The 16,005-nt window shown below is 50.2% G+C and overlaps 1 pseudogene; it reads left to right on the forward strand.

The window, feature by feature from the left end:
* The first annotated feature begins 10,344 nt into the window (after window positions 1-10,344).
* Window positions 10,345-15,934, forward strand: LOC109573334 (uncharacterized; annotated as a pseudogene).
* The last annotated feature ends 71 nt before the right edge of the window (window positions 15,935-16,005 follow it).

Consider the following 16,005-nt stretch of genomic DNA (forward strand, 5'->3'; position numbering starts at 1 on the left):
CCATTTTTGGTCTAAAATATTAAAAATAGGGACTTCCCTGATGGTCCAGTGGCTAAGACTCCGTCCTCCGATGCAGAGTCCAGGTTTGATCCCTAATCAGGGAATTAGATCCCACATGCTGCAGCTAAGCATTTGTATGCCACAAGTAAAGACCTAACGTGCTGCGATGAAGATCAAAGATCCCGAGTGCTGCAATTAAGACCCAGCGTGGCCAAAAATAAATACATTTTTAAAAAACATCGAGGGTGGGCTACCAAAGTGTACTATAAAAATACACATAGGACTTTTTTGTTGCCCTCAAATTCCTTCATGACCCCCTGCAGTCCATCCTCACCCTCCAGGCCCCTGGCCATCACTGACCTGATTTCTGGGCCTATGGGTCTGCCTTTCCAAGAATACATATAAATGGGATATATAGTCTTCTGTGTCTGGCTTCTCATATATGGCAAAGTTTTTGAGACCCACCAGTGGTACAGCCTGTAATAGTGGTTACTTCTGTTTGTTGCTGAGTCCTGTTCCACTGGATGGATGGCCTGAGGTTTTGGTTATCCATCCGGTTGGTGGACATGGACATTTGGGTCGTTCCCAGTTTGTGTGTGTGTGTGTGTGTTGGTTGAACTACATGGCATGAAGGATCTTAGTTTCCTGGGACCGAACCCACGCCCCTTGCACTGGAAGCGCAGAGCCTTAACTATTGAATCACCATGGAAGTCTCAAGTTGTTCTCAGATTTTGGCGTTGTGAATTCGTCTCCTCTAAACGGTTGTGTGCAGATCTTTATGTGGACACATGTTTTCATTTCTCCGGAGGAAATACCTCGGGGTGGGATTGTGGTTCCCAGGCCCATGTCTGACTTTATAAGAAACCTCCAAGCTCTTGTCCTGAGTGGCTTCACTGTCCTGCATCTCCAGTGGCCTTTAGGGAGAGCTGCCATCGCCCCGAATCCTTCTAGGCCCTCAAGCTCTTCAGGGTTTTTGAATTGTTGATTCTGATTTTTTAACCATTCCACTTCCAATATGTTCCAATGCAAGTCCTTCACCAGATGCATGTCTTGTAAATATTTTCTCCTGTTCAATGACTTGCTCTCCTACTTTCTTATTTGTTCTTCAGAGAGCAGACGTTTTTTAATTTTGATGAAATCCAAATATCATATTTTTGTTTCAGGACTTGTGCTTTTTGTGCCCCATCTGAGACATCTTTGCCTAATCCAAGGTGGCTAAGACTTTCTCCCGTGTTTTCTCTTGAAGATTTGTCGTTTCAGCTCTTACACATTGATCTATGATTTATGGTAAGCTGTCCTGGCATGCGGTACAACGTGAGTTTGTTTGTTTGGCAAATGCACCCAGTTGCTCCAGCTCCATTTACTGAAAAGACTGTCTTTCCTCACTGAGTTGCCTCAGCACCTTTGTAAAAGAATCTCTTGACCATCACTGTGGGTCTCTTTCTGAGCTCTCTTCTTTTCGTTGTTCTCTATGTCCATCTTTATGTCAAGACTGCGCTCTCTTGGTTACTGTAGCTTTGTAGCATGTCTTGAAATTGGGTACTGTGACTTCTCCAGCTTTATTCAACTCTTTCAAAGATGTTTTTGTACTATACGTTCATTGCATTTTCATTTGAATATTAAAATCAGGTTGTCAATTGCTACCAAAAAAGCCTACTAAGACTTTGATTGAGATTCAGTTGAATCTATACGTTAAGTTGGGGAGAAAAGACACCTTAACATTGAATCTTCCCAGCCACAAACAAGATGCATCTCTTCATTTATTCAGGTCTTCTTTCATTTCTCTCAGCAGTGTTTGATCATTTCCAGTACACAGGTCATACAGATTTTTGGTTGTTGTTGTTAGGGAGAGTATTTCATGATTTTTGATGCTATCGTGAAGGGTAATTTTGTGAAATTTCTGTTTCCAGTTGCTTATTGCTACTGTATAGAAATGCAGCTGATGTTTTTGCCTGTTAATTTTGTATCCTGTGACCTTGCTAAACTCATTTATTAGTTCTACTTGTGTGTGTGGATTCCTTGGGTTTTTCTATGGAGGTGACCATGCAGTCTGTAAGAAAAGATGTTTTCTTCCTTTACAATCTGTGTACCTGGTTATTTATTTTTTGGTAACTTATTGTACAGGCTGTGACCTATAGGACAACATTGAGCAAAAGTGATCAGAGCTCATATCCCTGCTTTATTCCCAATTGTTGGGAGAAAAGCATTCAGTTTTCCACCAGTAAGTATGATGTTATTTATAGGTTTTACAGAGTTGCCCTTTATCAATTTGAGAATGTTTCCATTCATTCCTAGCTTGCTGAGAGATTTTTTTTTAATCATGAATGAATGTTGAATTTTATCAGATGTCTTTGGTTTTTTGTGAGATTTGTTTTTCTCTATTGTTGTACTGAATAACACTGATTTTCAAACGTTTACCAACCTTGCATTCCTGGGATGCATTTCATTTGGTCATGAAATATTCTCCTTTTTATGTACTCCTGGGTTAGATTTGCTGACATTTTATGAAGAGCTTTTGCATCTGTGTTCGTTAAGGACTTTAGTGTGTAATTTTATTTTCTTATAATAAGAAAATTGTCTGGCTTTGGTATCGAGATGATACTGGCCTCATAAAATGAGCTGCTAAGTATGCCTCCCTCTTCTGTTTTCTGGAAGTCTGTATAGAATTGGTAGTATTACTTCCCTGAAGTGAAGTGAAGTCGCTCAGTCGTGTCCGACTCTTTGCGACACCTTGGACCGCAGCCCACCAGGCTCCTCTGTCCATGGGATTCTCCAGGCAAGAATACTGGAGTGGGTTGCCATTTCCTTCTCCAGGGGATCTTCCCAAGCCAGGAATCGAACCCAGGTCTCCTGCATGGCAGGCAGACGCAGGTAGACACTTTAACCCCTGAGCCACCAGGAAGCCCATTACTTCCTTAGACAGTGATAGAATTCATTTCTGAAGCATCTGGGTCCAGAGTTTTTTTTTTGTAGGAAGGTTTTTAACTACACATTCACTTTTTAAAATAGACATAGTGCTATTTCCCTAGATATTGCCCCATTGCTGTTTGAAATTATTGTGCCAATTTTTTAGTATCTCTAGCAGGATTTAGGGTTTCCCTGTAGGAGAAGGCAATGGCACCCCACTCCAGTACTCTTGCCTGGAAAATCCCATGGACGGAGGAGCCTGGTGGGCTGCAGTCCGTGGGGTCGCTAAGTCGGACAAGACTGAGCGACTTCACTTTCACTTTTCACTTTGATGCATTGGAGAAGGAAATGGCAACCCACTCCAGTGTTCTTGCCTGGAGAATCCCAGGGCAGGGATGGTGGAGCCTGATGGGCTGCCGTCTATGGGGTCACACAGAGTCGGACACGACTGAAGCGACTTAGCAGCAGCAGCGGCAGTAGCTCAGATGGTAAAGCAGGATTTAAGACTTTCTTTTGCTGGAATTCCCCAGCAGTCCAGTGCTTAGGACTCTGCATTTTCAGAATCTCAGTTCCCTGACCACGGGCTAAACCCCAGCCACAGCAGTGAAAGTCTAGAATCCTAACTATGCGGCCACCAGGGAACTCCCAGTATTTTCTTACAGTAAAGGAAAAAGGTGTTGGGTCACTGTTGGTCGAAACCTGTCTGGAACAGAGTGGAGCCTTCCTCCTGGGGCAGGTCTGAGCTGAGGCCCCTCCTCTCCGAGCCTCCTCCCTGCTGTTCATCCCCCTACTTTTCTGACCTGCCAGCTCCTCCTCCCCTAATCTTGATTTTGATTACAAGAGAAACTCCTACAAGTGGACGTTGCCGGCCCTGCCGCTCTCTGGCCTCAGCAGTCTTCCCAGGTCCCGCTGCCGTGGTAGCAGGTGGTCACTGGCCTGAGCGCCCCTCCAAGCCTGTCCACTCACACAGCCATGAATCCGGTGGAGGCTACCTCTCCTTGCCCTCCACGCAGGCCTCCTCTGCCTGTTGGACACCATGGCTGCCCTCCTGCTGCCAGGGACCACCCCACTCCGAACTGACCTCCAGTCTCCATCTGTGACCTCCAGATAAACTGAGGCTGGGGTGGCCACTGTGCACATGGACCATGCCCAGACCCCACCTCCAGAGGGCGGGGATATGCTCAAAGGTGTGGCGGAGCCTGGAACAGGGAGAAGCCAGGCTCACCATAACCAGCCACAGTCACCCCCAAGTCTAGACAGCCTCTAGGGCACCCAGGACCTGTCCCCACTCAGTGCCCATCTTCTGGGAGGGTCAGCTTACCCCTAGTGTTCACCCGGGTCCTTTGCAGGTTGGGTCCCGGGCCAATCCCCACCCACATGCCCTCTTTAAAAAGAAAAATTTTTTTTAATTGGAGTAATGTTGATTTACAGTGTGGTGCTAGTTTCTGCTGTACAGAAAAATGAATCAGTTATACCTACACATATATCCACTTTTTTCCTTCAGATTCTATTCCCATATAGATCTTTACAGGGCTGCTCGGGTGGTGCTAGTGGTCAAGAATCCGCCTGCCAATGCAGAAGATGTCAGGAGACGCAAGCTGGGAAGATCTCCTGGAGAAGGAAATGGCAACCTGCTCCAGCATCTTGTCTGGAAAATTCCGTGGACAGAGGAGCCTGGTGGGCTATAACCCATGGGGTCATAAAGAGGCTGATACGACTGAGTGACTGAACACACATAGGTCTTCACAGAGTACTGAGTAGAGTTCTCTGTGCTGCGCTGTAGGTTTTGTGTATTTTATACATAGTAGTGTGTAAATCGGAGAAGGCAATGGCACCCCACTCCAGTACTCTTGCCTGGAAAATCCCATGGACGGAGGAGCCTGGTAGGCTGCAGTCCATGGGGTCGCGAAGAGTCAGACACGACTGAGCGACTTCACTTTCACTTTTCACTTTCATGCATTGGAGAAGGGAATGGCAACCCACTCCAGTGTTCCTGCCTGGAGAATCCCAGGGACGGGGAAGCCTGGTGGGCTGCTGTCTATGGGGTCACACAGAGTCGGACACGACTGAAGCGACTTAGCAGCAGCAGCAGCAGTGTGTAAATAGTCAGTCCAAGTAAGTAAGTGTTAGTCACTCAGTCGTGTCCAACTTTGTGACCCCATGGACTGTAACCTGCCAGGCTCCTCTGTCCATGGGATTCTCCAGGCAAGAATGCTGGAGTGGGTTGTCGTTCCCTTCTCCATGACATCTTCCTGAGCTAGGGATTGAACCCGGGTCTCCTGCATTACAGGGAGATTCTTTACCATCTGAGCCACCAGGGAAGCCCATCTCCCAATTTATCCTTCTCTCCTCCTTTCCCCCTGGTAGGGACAAGTTTGTTTTCTACATCTCCCACACAGCCTCTGAATTCTCCCTGGAGGGTGGTGTTGGGGATCTGGCCTCTTTAAGAAAAAGTAACTGGAGAACTTGAGCCTGTCCGAGGACCTCAGTCGAGGTGGGGGCAGTGGAGGCCCAGAATCCTCTGTCTTGACCAAATGGGACACTGGACCTAGAGAACAGTCTCTTCAGAGGGTTGGGATCCCCACTCCCATTTTACAGATGAGGAGCTTGAGGCTCTGGAAGCCAAGTGGCCAGTCCAGAGTCTTCAACCTGGGCTGACTGAGGGGTGCAGTGTCCTCCCTCCATGGCCGTCGTTCTCTCCCCAGGTGACCCCTGCCCTCTGGGTCTTGGCCTCTGTCTTGCTGGCTGACTCTTGCCCTGAGCCACCATCAAGGTCATCAGGCTGAGCAAAGTCACATTAGGTGGCATCCAGCATGGCTCAATCAAATCAAATCACTTAGCGCAATGGGAGCAACAGGAAGGGGCCCCAGGGCTGAGGCCCCTGACCCAGTTGCCCAGGGTGAGGGGGGCAGACAAGCCCAGGCCCCTATCTGGGCCATCAGGGCGGGATGCAGAACACAGGTGAGGTGGGAATGGAGGAAGCAGGACCCAAGGGCTCCTGCAGAATGAGCCCAGGCCAAGTGGAATGGAGAAGGGGGTGACAAGGAGGCTGGAAAAGATGGGGAGGGGTCCTGCAGGGCTGGGGGCCAGAGTGTAGGGAATGAAACTTGGAATTTTGCTTGTGTCAGACTCGCCCCAAAGCGTAAGCATTCATGGATTGTCCTCACTTCTTCCCACCACACCATGTTCTTACAACCTCCGATAGTTCCCCTTTGCCTCCAGGGCTGTGTCTCCTCACAGTGGTGTAGACTGGTCCACAGGCTGGCCCAGCTGGTCTTCCTTAACTAGCTTCCCCAGTCTTCTGTCACCCATTCTCCCAGCTGACCCCAGAGCTCACCTGCAGTGGCTCCTCTATGCCACGGACTTCTGCAGAAAAAATCTGATGCCTTCTCTGAGTAATGGCCTCAACCTCTGAGAGGTGGGAATTGATGGAACCCTGGAGAACAAAGCTGGGGTTTATCCACCATTCCCATTCCTCGAGGCGGCTGGTGATGGGGTCGTGACAGCTGCTCACCTAGGGTGGACTGGCCTGAGCCACGAGTGGGCAGGGGCACACTGGTTGAGCCTTGTCTTCAGCATCAGAGAGATGTTGGAGAGGGAACAGAAGTTTTAAGGGTTGGACATCGAGCGGCCTGAAGCCTCAAAGAAATCTCTGGTCAGCCAGTTCAGGGTCGCAGTGAGATCCAGAGCCCTCTGTTTCCAGCTGAGTTGTATCCCCCCAAAATGTGTATAGTGGCAGAAAGCGAAGAGGAACTAAAGAGCCTCTTGATGAGGGTGAAAGAGGAGAGTGAAAGAGCCAACTTAAAACTAAATACTAAAAAAACTAAGGTCATGTCATCCAGCCCCATTACTGCATGACAAATAGAAGCAGAAAAGGTGAAAGTAGTGACAGATTTCCTCTTCTTGGGCTCCAGAATCGCTGCGGACGGTGACTGCAGCCATGAAACCAGAGGATGATTGCTTCTTGGCAGGGAAGCGATGACAAACCTAGACAGTGTGTTGAAAAGCAGAGACATTACTCTGCTGACAACGGTCTATGTAATCAAGGCTTTGGTCTTCCCAGTGATCACGTACAGGTGTGAGAGCCGGATTGGAAAGAAGGCAGAACACCAAAGAATTAATGCCTTTGAACTGTAATGCTGGAGATGATCCTGAAAGTCCTTTGGACAGCAAGGAGACCAAACTAGTCAATTTTAAGGGAAATCAACCCTGTTTATTCACTGGAAGGACTGCAGTGGAAAGACTGTTGCTGAAGCTCCAGTAGTTTGGTCATCTAATGAGAACAGACAACCCACTGGAAAAGTCCCTGATGCTGGGAAAGATTGAGGGCAGAAGAAGAGGGCGTCAGAGGATGAGATGGCTGGACGGCATCATTGATACAATGAACAGGAACTTGGGCAAACTCCGGGAAGGACAGGGAGGCCTGGCGTGCTGCAGTCCATGGGGTCAAAAAGAGTCTGACACGACTGGGCGACTGAACAACAACAACGACAAAATGTGCATGAACCCCCAGCACCTTGGGATGAGACTGTGTTTAGAGATGGGGCTTTTTCAGAGGTAATTAAGGTAAAATGAGGCCTTCAGAGTGGACACTAACCCAATCTGACTGTATCCTTATAAGAAGAGGAGATTAGAACACAGACACTCACAGAGGGACGCCTGTGTGAGGACGCAGGGAGAATGCAGGGCCGCATGCCCAGGAGAGGTCTTAGGAGGAGCCAGCCTTGTACACTCTGGTCTTGGGCATCCGGGCTCCAGACTGTGAATTGTTATATATATGTATTTGGCTGCACTGGGTCTTAATTGCAGCATGTGTGATCGTCAGTGTGGCACTCAAACTCTTGGTTGTGACATGGGGGACCAGGGATTGAACCCGCGCCCCCTGCACTCGGAGTTCAGAGTCTTAGCCACTGGACCACAAGGGAAGTCCCGCAGACTGTAAGTTGATAAAACTCTAGTTCAAGCCACCCAGTCTGTCCAGCCGCTGTGGCAGCCCCAAGACACTCACAGAGCCATCATGCAGTACGTAGAGTCACAGCCCCTAAAGCCAGAGGGCAGGTTTGCAGGTAGTCGGGTCAAAGACTTGATTCTGGGGAGGTATGGGGCCGCAAAGGAAAGGACGTTTGTGCTTCACCGTCTCCTGGGCCAATGTCAGGACCCATAGCAGAGGGTGGACCCTGCAACCCAGATCAGGTGTCAGAGTGGAAACCCTCAGGCCTGGAACTCAGACCTCCCGAAACTGCTGGCAGCAGAAGTGGCCACAAGCCTGGCTGGAGGAGACCAGCCTCCGGCTGCCCAGGCCACACAGGCGTCACCAGGTAGGGGTCCTTCACCAGGTCCGCCTGCCTCCCCTCCAAGCCCCTGACCATCACGAGGGGCGAGTCTTGTGTGGCCTGATGATGGGCAGAGATGGAGCATTTTCCAGGGAGCTGTGGCCAGGCATGGAGAAGGCAATGGCACCCCACTCCAGTACTTTTGCCTAGAAAATCCCATGGACGGAGGAGCCTGGTAGGCTGCAGTTCATGGGGTTGCTAGAGTCGGACACGACTGAGCAACTTCACTTTCACTTTTCACTTTCATGCATTGGAGAAGGAAATGGCAACCCACTCCAGTGTTCTTGCCTGGAGAATCCCAGGGAGGGGAAGCCTGGTTGGCTGCCGTTTATGGGGTCGCACAGAGTCGGACACAACTGAAGCGACGCAGCAGCAGCAGCAGCAGCAGTGGCCAGGCAGGCATGTGCCAGCAGGACCCAGGAGAAGGAGAAGTGGATATTGAGGATCTGGAGCAAATGGTGGAACTTGCCTAGGGAGGGGGAAGGTACTGATAAGGGCATTTTCCAAATCCTGGCAAGGACACCTGGACTGGGTCCTAAGAGGCTGCTGGAATAGTTCGTGGGAGACTGAGGACGACAGAGTCTGGGGAAACGGGTAGAGCTGGGGGATGTATTTGCAAGAGGACCTGCAGCTGATGGAGAACAATAAGGAAGCCCTGGGAGGGAGCTCCTAGGCCCCCATGGCATGGCTGTCACGTCCTTAGGTCTTTGCTGGGTGCTGGCTGGACACGGTGGCTCCTTCCTCGGGGCCAGAGCAAGATGGCAGCCAGTCTTTAATGTTATCTCACAAGGGACATCCTGTCACTTTGTCACCTTCTATTAGAGGCAAGTCGAGTCTGCACTCAGGAGAGAGGACTTCACGAGGGCGTGGATGACAGGGTAGGGTCCTGGGGCAGTTAGAGGAGCCCCCTCAGGGAGTGGGGGTGGGCAGCCATGAGGGCATTGCTTCATTTTTATCCCCTAGAAAGGTCAAGGGTGGGTGACCCTTCCCTGACACTCCAGACCCGAGCCTCGACCCAGGACAGAGGAGATCACTCAGATATCTCCAGAGCTGCAGATGAGGGTGTTGACCCTGAGACCAAGACATGAAGGAACCATGAAGCCTCCCTTTTGGGTGGGGGCGTCCAGACTCTTAAAGACCTAAGACACAGACTCCTTAAAAAGTTAGACATGGAATCACCATGTGATCCAGCAAGTCCACTCCTGGGTGTATTCCCAAAAGAACTGAATATGGGGCTTGAACAGATATGTGTACGTTCGTGTTCATAGCATCACTATGAAATATATATTTTTAAATACATATTTTAAAATATATATATTTATTATTTATTTATTTTTGTTTTTGGCTCTGCTGGGTCTTGGTTGCTGTAAGTGGGCTTTCTCTTTATGTTACTTGTTATATTTTATTGTATTTTACCACAATGAAAAAAATTTTAAGTCTTAAGATGCAGGGAGGCTTATACATGTCATACCTTTTTTTTTTGAATCTTTTAAAAATTTTATTTATTTATTATTTTATTGAAGGATAATTGCTTTACAGAATGTTGTTATTTTCTGTCAAACCTCAACATGAATCGGCCATAGGTGTACATATATCCTCTCCCTTTTGAACCTCCCTCCCATCTCCCTTCTCATCCTGCTGCTCTAGGTTGATACAGAGCCCCTGTTTGAGTTTCCTGAGCTGTACAGCAAATTCATACCCTTGTTTAATTCTGGGGCATGACTGCTGCCAGCACTAGCCATGAATCGGGGCCCTGAGCGCAGCAGCCCAGCAGGCCAGCTCCTCCCTCAGCCTCCGCTGAGTCCTGCAGGCACCCACCCAGGGAGCGTGCTTCCTGCGTCCTCATCAGAGGGGAAGTGGTGGCATGTTCCCCTGCCCTGGGGCCCTGTCTCCGCGGCTGCTGCCGCCAACTCTAATATTGGGAAACAGGAAAGATGTTTCTGGTTGTGAGTTGTTGGAAACTCAACTAGCTGGCTGGAAGGATAAATGGATGGAAAAACAACATGCTTTAGGGTCCAGCCTGACCCTAACCCTCACCGGGGCCTGGTGGACCCTCTGGAAGGAGTGACCTGTAGAGCCCACAGTGACCAGACCTCCAGGGATGATGGGGTCCAGGGCTGAGCCTGGACACTGGGACCTGTGGTGGGAGGTGAGCCCCCCTGCCCAGGGTGCAGAGTGTCCCCAGATAGGTGACCCCTGCTGCCAGGTGTGGCCCCTGCAGTGGCCGTGCGTGGCAGTGTAGGCAAGGGTGGCTAGTCCTCCAGTTCCCCTCACTGGGAGCTCTGTGTTGGCTGCTGGAAGAGAGGGAGCCCCACCGGGGTCCTGGGCTTCCTGGTCACCCTCCTAGGGTCTGGAAAATAAAGCTGGGCCCAGTTAGCTTATGTGAGGAAGGAGCTGGTCGACCACAGTGCAGAAGAGGGGGGTTGGAGGATGAAGGGAGGATGCAAAGATGCGGGAGACCACACCGGAAACTTGACCAGCCCCTCTCAGCACCCCTTCACTGCACCCCATGTCCAGTGCCCCCAGGGCCTACAGTAATGGGTTTCCTCTGAAGCCCTCTCTCCTCCCAGCCCTCCCTTGTTCCACTGGAACCCCACCATCACACCCCCAAAATTATTCACCAAAGGCTGCTGCTGCTGCTAAGTCGCTTCAGTCGTGTCCAACTCTGTGCGACCCCATAGACGGCAGCCCACCAGGCTCCCCCGTCCCTGGGATTCTCAGCCAGAGCCTTCTTTCCACACTCTGCCCCCAGGCCAGCTGGGATCGAGACCCTGCTGCAGAACGCCCACTGTCCGCAGCAACAATCAGAACAGACAGATGCTCCCCACGGGACAGACTGGCCACAGGGTCTGGTCTTGCCCCCTTGTATCTTTCCCAGCCAGCTTTCAGACCACACAGAATGGCTCTGCACTCTCCACCCAGTCACCCGCTGGCCCTTCCGGGCTTGATCACGGTACCCTGTGAGTCCTCGTGGCTTGCCCTCCCCCATCCTTCCTGCCTGCCCCCTCCTCCAGGAGTAAGGCTCTCGTGTCTGAATCCTCTCTCCCGTCAGCCCAGTAGCCCACACTGGGCACTGGTGATGCTGGTGGAGTGTCCGGTCGTGGACCTGGGTCATATCCCCTCTCCCAAAGGCTGGCTGAGCTCCAGGAAGGCTGAGGGTCTGGAGGAGCCCCTGTCCCGAAACCTGAGTTCTCCTCCCACCTGGGCCAGGCCGCTGCCCTCTCTCTGAAGGCGCTGGGTTTTACCCTGGGCGGGTGGCTTTGATGGGATCTAGACCCTCGCCTTTTGGAGTTTTGTATTAATACTTTCTAGACCACTGCTGTTCCTGGAAAACATTCCAGCCAACTTTTCCTTTGGTCACCCTCCTTTCATCTTGGAAGGCAGCCTGGCAAAGGGGAGCCCCGTTAGCCCCTGCTAGGCAGCAGTCCCCCCAGTCATTGGGCCTCCCTATACCTCCGGCTCTGAACCCTCCTGGCCATAGTGTCACCAGGCTGCCACCCAGCGGCCACTCGGGGAGTGGACAGCTTTCTGTTTGGCAGCCGGCCTGCTGGATGGACCCACCCAGGCCCAGCTGCTTCTCCCATCTATTTTCTCCCTCACCCACTCACTCATCTGTTCACTCATTCATTCACTTAGCAGACCACTGGGAGCCCAGCTGAGCCAGGTCCCGACGTATCTCATGGCTGGAAGGACTCAGCCAGAGAAAGAGCTCAGCCCTCCTCCCAAGGGGCTGACTTTCTAGCTGGGACACAGATGGGGTCCAACAACTGGGGATGGTGGGATGAATTGGGAGATTGGGATTGATATACACACACTGAAAGCGAAAAAGTGTCAGTTGCTTAGTCATTTCCAACTCTTTGCAGCTCCATGGATTGTAGCCTGCCAGGCTCCTATGTCCATGGAATTCTCCAGGCAAGAGTCTGGAGTGGGTGCCTTTCCCTTCTCCAGGGGATCTTCCCGACCCAGGGTTCGAAGCTGGGTCTCCTGCATTGCAGGCGATTCTTTACCATCTGAGCTACCAGGGAAGCCCCATAAATACACCACCATGTGTAAAATGTAGTGGGAACCTTCTGTATGGCCCGGGGAACTCAGCTCGGTGCTCTGTGATGACCTAGAGAGGTGGGATGGGGGGGCGGTGCAGTGGAAGGGAGGTCCAAGAGAGAGGGGATATATGTATACATATAGCTGATTCAATCCATTGTAGAGCAGAAACTAATACAACATGGTAAAGCAATTATACACCAATTAAAAAAAAAGGCAACTCTTTTCTGGTTTTCAGGGTTCAAGGAACCATGAGCAGCAGTCTCCTGAGACACCCTCTATAGGCAGTGCAGGAAGTCCTGTCCAGGAACAGCACAAGCCCTGGAAGTGTTTGGAGACGGTGGAGCTTCAGGGCAGCCTGAAGAACTATGACCCTCAGAAGGGCAAATGCTTCCCAGGCACTGTCAGGCTTAATGCCCTGCTTGTGGTGTCCACTCCCCACCCCAAGTATGTGTCCTGGGGGACCAGCAGCAGTGTGATAAGGCCAAGGCTTGGCTATCCCCCACATGGACAGCAAGGTGCTGAAGAAACTCAACAAGAGCAAGAAACTGGTCAAGAAGCTGGCCAAGAAGTATGATGTCTTTCTGGCTTCAGCGTCTCTCCCTGATTAAGCAGATCCCACGAAGCCTGGGCCCAGACCTGAACAAGGCTGGCAAGTTCCCATCCTTGCTGACCCACAGTGGGAACATGGTGGCCGAAGCTGATGAAGTGAAGTCCACGATCAAGTTCCAGATGCAGAAGCTGCTGTGTCTGGCAGTGGCTGTTGGCGACGTGAAGATGACAGACGAGGAGCTGTGTACAACATCCACTTAGCTGTCAACTTCCTGGTATCATTGCTCAAGGAAAGTTGGCAGCACATCAGGGCCTTGTCCATTAAAAGCACCACGGGCAAGCCCCAGCAACCTGTACTAAGGCACAGCTTAATAAACCATACTCCACACACACAAACAAGAGGCAAGATTGAAACTTCCATTGAATTTATGTCAGAAAATACTTGAGATTGGTTGAACTACCTCACAATAAAAATTAAACCCATCAGACTGATAAAACAAAAGCAACCGGGCAGATGACAGGAGGGATGAGAAAGTAGGGGGGCTCCTTCTGTCCCAGCCTCACGGATTCTGCCTGTCATTCTGCCCGGGGCCACGTTGTGGGCGAGAAGATGCTGCTTCTGTGAGAGTCGTGGCCTCCTCCCCCCAGGCTGTGGCCCGAGTCATCAGTGGACTGCATCTGTTCCAGGGGCTCCCCCACTCCACCCAGCTTCTCTCTGCATTTTTAACTCACCTGTGAGGACTGTCCTTTTTTAGTTTTAGTAAATCATTCTTTATTTTTGGTTGCACTGGGTCTTCGTTGCTGCTCGCGGGCTGTCTCTAGCTGCGGCAGGTGGGAGCTTCTCTTCATTGTGGTGTGTGGGTTTTAGGGCTCATGGATTTAGTTGCTTCGTGGCCTGTGGGATCTTCCTGGACCAAGGGTGGAAGCCGTGCGCCCTGCATTGGAAGGCAGAGTCTTAACCACTGGACCATCAGGGAAGTCCCTGTTTTCTTTTAACAGCTTTGTTGAGACGTAATTCACATACCATATAATTCACTCATCTGAAGCGCACAGTTCAGTGGTTTTTAGTGTGTTCACAGCCATGCAGCTGTCACCACAGTTAATTTTTAGAACACTTCATCACTTCAAAAGGAAACCTCCTGCCTTCTAGCCCCCATCCCTCAGCCCTCCATCCCTCCCAGCCCTGCTGCTGCTGCTGCTGCTGCTGCGTCGCTTCAGTCGTGTCCGACTCTGTGCGACCCCATAGACAGCAGCCCACCAGGCTTCCCGTCCCTGGGATTCTCCAGGCAAGAACACTGGAGTGGGTTGCCATTTCCTTCTCCAATGCATGAAAGTGAAAAGTGAAAGTGAAGTCGCTCAGTCGTGTCCGAGTCTAGCAACCTCATGGACTACAGCCTACCGGGCTCCTCTGTCCATGGGATTTTCCAGGTAAAAGTACTGAAGTTGGGTGCCATTGCCTTCTCCCAGCCCTAGGCAAGTGCTAATACACTCTCTGTCTCTATGAGTTTGTCTGACTCTTTTCACTGAGCTTAATGTTTGCCAAAGCCCTTGACTGTGTGGATCACAATAAACTGTGGAAAATTCTGAAAGAGATGGGAATACCAGACCACCTGACCTGCCTCTTGAGAAACCTATACGCAGGTCAGGAAGCAACAGTTAGAACTGGACATGGAACAACAGACTGGTTCCAAGTAGGAAAAGGAGTACATCAAGGCTGTATATTGTCACCCTGCTTATTTAACTTACATGCAGCTACATCATGAGAAACGCTGGGCTGGAAGAAGCACAAGCTGGAATCAAGATTGCCGGAAGAAATATCAATAACCTCAGATATGCAGATGACACCACCCTAATGGCAGAAAGTGAAGAGGAACTAAAAAGCCTCTTGATGAAAGTGAAAGAGGAGAGTGAAAAAGTTGGCTTAAAGCTCAACATTCATAAAACTAAGATCATGGCATCGGGTCCCATCACTTCATGGGAAATAGATGGGAAAACAGTGGAAACAGTGTCAGACTTTATTTTGGGGGGCTCAAAAATCACTGCAGATGGTGTTCGCAGCCATGAAATTAAAAGACGCTTACTCCTTGGAAGGAAAGTTATGACCAACCTAGATAGCATATTCAAAAGCAGAGAGATCACTTTGCCAACAAAGGTCCGTCTAGTCAAGGCTATGGTTTTTCCAGTGGTCATGTATGGATGTGAGAGTTGGACTGTGAAGAAAGCTGAGCACCAAAGAATTGATGCTTTTGAACTGTGGTGTTGGAGAAGACTCTTGAGAGTCCCTTGGACTGCAAGGAGATCCAACCAGTCCATCCTAAAGGAGATCAGTCCTCCTGGGTGTTCACTGAAAGAACTGATGCTTAGGCTGAAACTCCAGTACTTTGGCCACCTCATGTGAAGCGATGACTCATTGGAAAAGACCCTGATGCTGGGAGGGATTGAGGGCAGGAGGAGAAGGGGATGACAGAATATGAGATGGCTGGATGGCATCACCGACTCGATGGATGTGAGTCTGAGTGAACTCTAGGAGTTGGTGATGGACAGGGAGGTCTGGTGTGCTGTGATTCATGGGGTCACAAATGGTCGGACACGACTGAGTGATTGAACTGAATTGAACTGAATGTCTTCAGGGTGTAGCTGTGTTTTAACAGGAGTGAGGGTTTCATTCCCTTTAAAAGCTGGATAGGTCCACCTATTGAATGGATGGACCACGATTTGTTTATCGCTTCATACACAGATGGACTTCTGGAGACTGTGATAAGGCGGCTGTGATCACCCATTTAACAGCCTTTCATGTGGACACATGTTATCATTTCTCTTGGGAATAAACCCAGAAGAGGAATTGCTAGGTAACATGATAACTCATAGGGCTTCCCTGGTGGCTCAGCTGGTAAAGAATCGGCCTGCAATGTGGGAGATTTGGGTTCAATCCCTGGGTCAGGAAGATGGGAATGGCTACCCACTCCAGTATTTTTGCCTGGAGAATTCCATGGACAGAGGAGCCTGGCGGGCTATAGTCCATAGCGTCCAAGAGAGTTGAACACGACTGAGTGACTTAATACTTTCATAGCAACTCTTAGTAACTAAACAGTGACAACCATGGTAACTCTATATTTAATTGATGAACTGCCAGCCCTGAGAATCCTTTAATATCCACGCCTGACCCAGTCAC

Source organism: Bos indicus, chromosome 19 (assembly GCF_029378745.1).
Source record: "Bos indicus isolate NIAB-ARS_2022 breed Sahiwal x Tharparkar chromosome 19, NIAB-ARS_B.indTharparkar_mat_pri_1.0, whole genome shotgun sequence".
Lineage (NCBI taxonomy): Eukaryota > Metazoa > Chordata > Mammalia > Artiodactyla > Bovidae > Bos > Bos indicus.